This window comes from Chenopodium album, chromosome 18 (genome assembly GCF_948465745.1).
Source record: "Chenopodium album chromosome 18, dcCheAlbu1.1, whole genome shotgun sequence".
Lineage (NCBI taxonomy): Eukaryota > Viridiplantae > Streptophyta > Magnoliopsida > Caryophyllales > Amaranthaceae > Chenopodium > Chenopodium album.
This window is the reverse complement of record NC_137851.1, coordinates 25,851,630-25,859,177: the sequence shown is the minus strand read 5'-3', so window position 1 is coordinate 25,859,177 and position 7,548 is coordinate 25,851,630. Positions and strand designations below refer to the sequence as shown.

Sequence of the window (7,548 nt, the reverse complement as noted above, 5' to 3'; positions counted from 1 at the left end):
ATAATAAACCTAAATAGCCCAGAACTCTGAAACAACACTTAAGAATACTGAGCTTAATTAGGTTAAAAGTGAATTTGCACGCATTTTTGGAAAAGCTGTACACCGCGACACGGTATGTTATACCGTACCACGGTGGACCAATGCTGTGACATGGGATATTTCTGTGTGCTCTTTGCATAAAGCACTTTACGCACTTATGAATTTGGACGTATTTTGGGAGGATTGTGCACCGTGACACGGCGCCCTCTGCCGCACCACGGTGGGCATTGCCTTGAGACGGTGCCCAGTGCCCTGTCACGGTACACACACCGTGTCACGGTGCCCGATTAGGGTTTTTCCGTGGCTCTTATCTTTTCTAGGGTTTCGTGTGATCCCCTAGTCATTTCCTCTATAAATACCCCCCTCTTTTTTGCAGTTTTGGGGCATCAAATAATTCTCTATTCCCTCTTCTATCCTCTAGCCTAAACACTAGCCTACCCTATTCTCTCACAATACTTCCCCCAAGCACTCCAAGCAGTCCATACTTTACCCGAGGTTCCATCCTTAAACCAAGACGTGAAAGGTAGAACTATTTGAGGGTTTGGCCCCAAATCAACTTTATTTAATTTAATTTCAATCGTTTTATTAATTTAAGGGTTTGGGATTGAAGAAAGAGAAAACCCCCAAAGTTCCGATTATTCCAGAATAATCCAAAGTTGGAATTATTGTACCAAAATTGATGAAAGTTGGGATTATTTTTTCTAATTTTTCCTTATTTATTTTCAAAAGTAAAATGACTAGCTAGGTCCTAGGCCATACGATTAGTTCATAGTTTTTTATGAAAGTTGTACAAAACTAAAGGAAAAGATAAAATAACAAATCAAAAGAGTATGGGAAATATATATATATATATATATATATATGGGAGTATGTGAGAACTAAGTCTTGTTATAAATATTTTAGGGCTTTCTAATGTTTTTTTTTTCTTACCTTTTTAAAAAAAGGAAGGAAAAAAAAAAAAAGGTGAATAATGAGAACTAGGAACTGATCTGAGCTGTTCATTGCACTTTATCCAAAGGTCTACACTTCACCCGCTTCATTAAGGGTAAAACGGTAAATTCTCGCTTTGAATGACTACCTTCAATGTATCTAATTTTCATTTTTACCTTCTCTCTCTTCATTTCATTTTCTCTCTCTTCCTCTAAATTCTCTTCTGCGAATTTTTCTAAGCGCTTCTCGATCATTGTTGGATTTGCTTTTCTTCGTCACTTTTTTCATTGCAGATTGGTACAAGTAAGATATTCTGTGTTATTTTTGTGTTTTATTCAATTGTTTGATTTTTGTATGATTTCGAGCCTGAAATTAGGGTTTTCGTTATTTGAAGTTGAGCAATTTGCAATTTTGGTTATTTTTGCTGCGATTTTGTTGAGATTTTTGTTGAGCCTTCTTGCGATTTTTTTGTCCAAGGTAGAGAATCTAATTTCAATTTTATTGTATTAGGTTTTCGATTGGAATTATAGAAATCAATCTGATTTTTTTTTTTCTTTTTTGTGTTTTCTGAATTTATTTTTGGAATTCTTGTTGGAATTTTATTTATTTAGGGATTTTATGTGAAATGTGATATGTAATTTAATTGTTCAGTTACTGATTTAAAATTCAATTTTTATGAGGCTAATTCGATTATGTTATTTACTTTTGTGCTTATATTATTGACTTTTGTGCTTATATTATTGACTTTTTTTTCTTGTTTTTGATGTTTGTCGAGATGTATTTTGAATTGGCTTTTTTGGAAAGAATTTGATGATTAGTCTAAAGATTTGGGTGATTGTGGCTTGATTGGGTGTCTGATTTTGGGTTTTGTGATAGGTGAATTACTGGAAGTTGGTGAACCTAATTACAACTTACGGTTTAATTTTGGGTATGTATGTATCTATATGCTAATTTGATTATAGTTCTAAATTTTAGAATGGGGCTTAGAGTAAGAGTTTAGAGTTGCTTTGTACTGTAAGAGAACTTGTACAAAAATATATGGTGCTGCTGAACAGATTTTTTATAAGGCCTGCAGCCTGTTGTATAGCCAATTTTTTATTTAAAAAAAAGTCCTTTCAATTGACTTGTTCAAGTCTGATTTTAGCCAACTTGTTCAAGTCTGATTTTAGCCAACTTAAAACTCACTTTGCTGACAGATTTGATAATTCACTAATAATTGATGTTGATTTATTTATACATTGATCGGCATATAGAATCGAGAGTAATTGCACAAAGATGTGAGATCTCTATTAATTACTCTAAAGTAGACAATGGTTCTGTTCAGAATTAGTGGTTATGCTTTTGAATTCTGGGTATAATTGTTTGATGTCATATATTCATATTGAGAATATGCAACTGCAGCTTGTAATGAGCTAAACTAGATCTTAGAGTTGGAGTATAGTTGTTCTATTGATTAATTATTCTTTTTCATGTTTCATGTATGTGGTTATATATGTCAGTCAACTATATATTTGCTTTGTATGTTACTGATGTGTACTTGGTTATATACGAGAGATTTCCTTCGTTTAATTCTTATAAATGTTATGCTTTACTTATAATAATTTTTGTTTGCTTTTGTGTAATTTTTCTTTACATTAAAAGTTTCTTATTTTGGGATTACTATTGATGAATATTTTGAGCTATAAAACTAATGTTTGAGACCTCTGAACAAACTTAGCTATTTGAGTACCTAAGAACTATCTAAAATCCCCAGTGAGATAAGACAAATGATATCATCAATGGTACATGTTTAATGATATACTTTGTTGATATCTAGTTTATATACAACTAATTCATGGTGCGTAGGCACCACACTAGCTTTAATGCTAATGTTATTTTTATTGCTTCTCTTATTTACTTTTGAGTATATCTTATTTACTTTTCAATTTGTTTTCTTTACTTTAAAATATATTATGTATAAAGGTGAGTGGAGGGGAGTAAATTTGATGTTGTATATGGTGGTGTGATGTGTATGAGGGTTGATTCTTTTTATTTTTTATGCTTATTTTTCATACTACCGGGCCAAGCTTAAATCTTTTCATCCTCTAGAAGTTGATATGTTATTTGGAATATAGTTTTTTTGGTTGACATTTGAGATTTTTTTTTATTTACTTTTGATCTATTTTTCTTTACTTTGAATTTTTAATGTACACTAGCCTACTAGCTCAAAGATAGAGCATTGTGCAAATGTACAAAAGATGTAGGTTCGAATCCTTCGTAGGTTTATTCATTAGATAAAATTATTTTTTATTTACCTAACTTTTGAGATTTTTTTTATTTACTTTTAGAATATTTCGATTAACTTTTTAGTATTTTGTATCTACTTTTGAGATATATTAGAGGATGACTTCAAAGTGTGATGTAAGAGATCATGTGTAACAAGTTTCTCTTACTCTTTCTTACTATGAAATGCTATGTAATGGTACTTTGGAAGAGCTTGCTATATACTAGTTTTGAATTTTGATTTTTTTAAGCTAATTTGATTTACTTTATAATTATTTTGATTTACTTTTGATAAATTTTCAGTTATTTTAGTGTGTTTCTGTACATTAGTACACATTAGAGTTGATTTGATTTACTTTTGAGTTATTTTAGTTGGGAGTTCTATCAAACACCTTTTAAGTATATGATTTGTACTCCATTGCAGATTCACAAAGTTGCTGGCAGTCAGAACCGGATGAAGCTCAGTGTGCTCAAAGAGAGCTTTGTTTCTACACAGCCAGATGGGCCACGCCATTGCTATCAAACACCCTAAATATCCTTGTCAATTTTACTACAAGCCAGAAGAGTTTTACCTTGAAAGAGGTAGATGGTACGTCATGTAGAAGCTGAACAAATTTGCTGCAGGACCATACCTTTCTTTCAATATGGCAGTCAAAGAGTACGTGGTTAATAGATTCAACCTCTACCCCACAGCCACCACACACATCATCAGGAGCAACATATGGCGATAAAACAGCAGCTCTTTCATGGCAAGGCTACCTTTGCAGGCTTTCCACACAAAATGATTTTGTTTCGGTTGTCTGTTCTTGCACCAAGCCTATAGATCCCTGTCATCTTCTTGCACCCTATTCTCTGCAGCATTAAGGCCACCAAGTCTCTCCAACCAAATAATTATGTATAGTTTATATATATCTATATGATGAAACGGGGCTTTCAAAGCCAAATAATTGTTCATATACAATAGTGGTTATTTGATTTAGTTTTTAGTCATTTTGATTTACTTTTGAGGTATCTTAATAACTTTAGAGTGTTATACTTTTGATCTCTTAAGATTTACTTTTGAGATATTTCGATTTACTTTTGAGTTTTTTTTAGTTACATTTAGAGACAACCTATGTAGGAATCGAACCTACACCTTCTATGCATTTGCATAGTGCTCTACCATTTGAGCTAATAGGCTATAAGGACAACAATTCACGGTTTATTCAACTAACAATGACCACATTTCACTTGGAATAAATGAGAAAGAAAGACCGATTCTTATAATATCATTGTAGAGGATGAAAATTTGGAAAGTGCCTGCAACCTTCCCAATTTCTGCATAACCATAGCAGTTACATTGCATTCTAGCACTACTTTTTGCCAGCCACATTTGGAAGCCACTGTGAGCCAATAACGTGGAGCCGCAGCCATCGCTGCTCCCCACTTTTCTTGACCACATCTGACTTCTTGCTAGTGATTGGCTGGTGAACAATAGTCATATCAGTTAATTGCTACATGTTTACACTTCACACTCTCCTCTCCTCAATCTTGCTGTCAGCTTATCCTACATCCTAGCCCTAACAAAACCTACACCATACCACAATACCAGCACACAGCAACACACAAGCATTTATCTTCCCCCTTCTCTATTATTTCCTCCAAGTCAGGGTTACTATAGCACTCACCAAGCATTTATCTTCCCCCTTCTCTATTATTTCCTCCAAGTCAGGGTTACTATAGCACTCACCAAGCATATTAGAACAACCAAGCCATTACCATATAATGTAGGAAACATCAAATATTATAATTGTTTTTTAGATTTTATCAAGACACAAAGAAAAACAAATTAGTAAAATGAATAAAGATTTACCAGCTGGTGAAACGGATGCTTCTTTGAGTAGTGAATTATTATTGAGAAACATAAATTGTTTTCACTAAGTGACAGCTTGGCAGTCCTTCTATATAACAGCATGATTCTTCTTATATAAGCCCCTTCCATCTAGAAAATATAATTTAGCATAGAATTGTTTGATCAAAACAACAGATTAAGAGTGAGTTGGGGAACAAAGAATTATTTTAACTGATTTGTAGCTCAAATGTGTCAAATTTCACACTACTCAAAATCCTTCACTCAAATAATTCTATTTCTCAATTATTCGAAGTATGCTACATTGTAGCATTTTGTCAAACATGCAACTCCCCAATAATTCTCTCTTTAAACCTGTGAGTACCCTGAACAAAATCCAAGAGAATTAATGATGTGCTACCGCCACGTGTTCAAACGTTAAGGTTATATCAGAAATTAGCAGCGGAAAAACTAATTCAGTTATAAATAAGTTTCAAAACCAACAAACAAAACCAAATTAAGTCTTACAACTTGGAACCATTAAAGCCCTCATTCAAAACCCAAACTAGTAAATATAGTATATAAATGAAACCGAGTTTAAATAAATTCAAAAGTAAATAGACAAATAAGTTGTGAAAAGTAACCAACACTCCACTCAAAATCCCCCCACTTTGATGCTGCGAATGCTGCATATGTAAGAACTTGTGGTTAATCTACTCCCCAATATTACAAGTGTAAAAATTGGATCGTCACTGGGTCATTGAAAGTCGAAGGCCATGACCAAATAAAGACACACAAAGCACGCAAACAGCAACGCTGAGTACATACAAACTGCGATATATAATAAGAAATCCCTACCATGCTACTAATATTCAATCGTCACACACCATTAAATTATAGACTTAACACACGACTTAACTATCAGTTTTACTAAGACTTCACTAGTTAATGGTAGTTAAATCATTTCATTTTATTCATCGGATTAAGCAATAGACAAGGTTGTCCATCCCATGCTCCATTTGGAACATCAATAAAAGAAAAACCCCATGCCTCCTTTCGGAAACATCAATAAAACATCCAATGGCCACGGGCGCGACTCCGTGACCATAGCTAGTATGAGATCTCATCTAACTCCTAGTTTTTGAAAAGTATTTGAAACAAGAGACTCATAGATCAGACGACCTCTAGAAAACTGCACGGCTAATACCCCGTGTACCCCAACCCTGATTGTCATTACTCCACATATGCACAAATTCAGAGTTTTATTGCTCATCTATCTTGCACTTTACGTGATTTACATGTTTAGACTTGGTGATGACTCGTATGCAATACAATACAATCAATACAATATCAATTCAAACAAGTAATCCAAGTTTCCAAATTTAATTCTTGATTTATTAGTGACAAGTAATATTTATGATTGATTCCTTTAACTACCTCGGTGTATAAACACCTTGAGTGCATAAAGTACCCCAAAAACCTCGTCTTATAAGACTTAAATTCTTCCTTTACTCATTCTATCTCAATAATCATGAACGAGTAATAAATAAATCATTCCAAATATTCACGTACCTTTGCCTCTAAGCACATCTTACAAAATTAATGCATAAACAATACTTGCAAAGTAGCATAATACACAACATACGAAAATCACTATGTATAACCAAACAATTAAGCCCGGTCTTCTCTATACATGATACTAAGTTCTCGATACATCCCTAAACATGCATCTAAAGGCAAGGTTTCATAACTTGTACGTACCTTGAATAAACGAGTCGGTTGGCCACTTTAGAAACTAGTAGTCGCCTTCTACGAAGTCCTCTCCTAAACCAAATAACAAGAACTAAATCAATAAATTTACAACAATACCAAACTATTTTAAAACCTCTTAAACCATCAAAATAATGTCTTTAAATTATTCCCAATAGTCAAAGTTAATAATTTAATAGTTCACTATAAGTTTATATGCTTAAATCAGAAAATATAGTGTATAATATAAAATTCCAGCAACTTTAAAGTGATGACCCAATCTGAAAATTAAGTTTAAGATTATACAACAACCCCGTAAAAATACCCTAGACACGTGGCCCAATCAGGGAGAGACACACGACACTCTTGGATGGGTCCAACACGGGCCACTCCCCAGCTGACACATGTCAGCCTCAGATGACAAATGGAATGGAGGCCTTCAAGGCCCAATTCCCGAGAAAAGCCGCAAAAACGGCGCAGCCCTTAGGTTAGAATGACCTAATGAGCGCACATTCCAATGACCCTATAAATTGGGAGATTTTCCCCATTTTGGGGACACCTTCATTTATTACAACATACCTACATTCTCTCACATCAGAGAAAACACCTGATTTCGGAATCCGAGAAGATCTCAATTTTACCTTTTTCGCACCTTTTCATCTTCTACGACCAATACTAACTTGATCGTCGGAGGCGGAGCTCCTACCAACCGGAGTCTCCGTTTTTTGCAGGTACAGACC

The 7,548-nt window shown here is 34.1% G+C and overlaps 1 long non-coding RNA gene across 1 annotated transcript; it reads left to right on the top strand.

Annotated features, from left to right (window-relative positions):
- Positions 1-1,137: 1,137 nt before the first annotated feature.
- LOC145590661 (uncharacterized) lies at positions 1,138-4,308 on the top strand. The gene is made up of 2 exons (XR_014102124.1): positions 1,138-1,272; positions 3,656-4,308. It is a non-coding gene; the product is annotated as an uncharacterized LOC145590661 (long non-coding RNA).
- Positions 4,309-7,548: the final 3,240 nt, after the last annotated feature.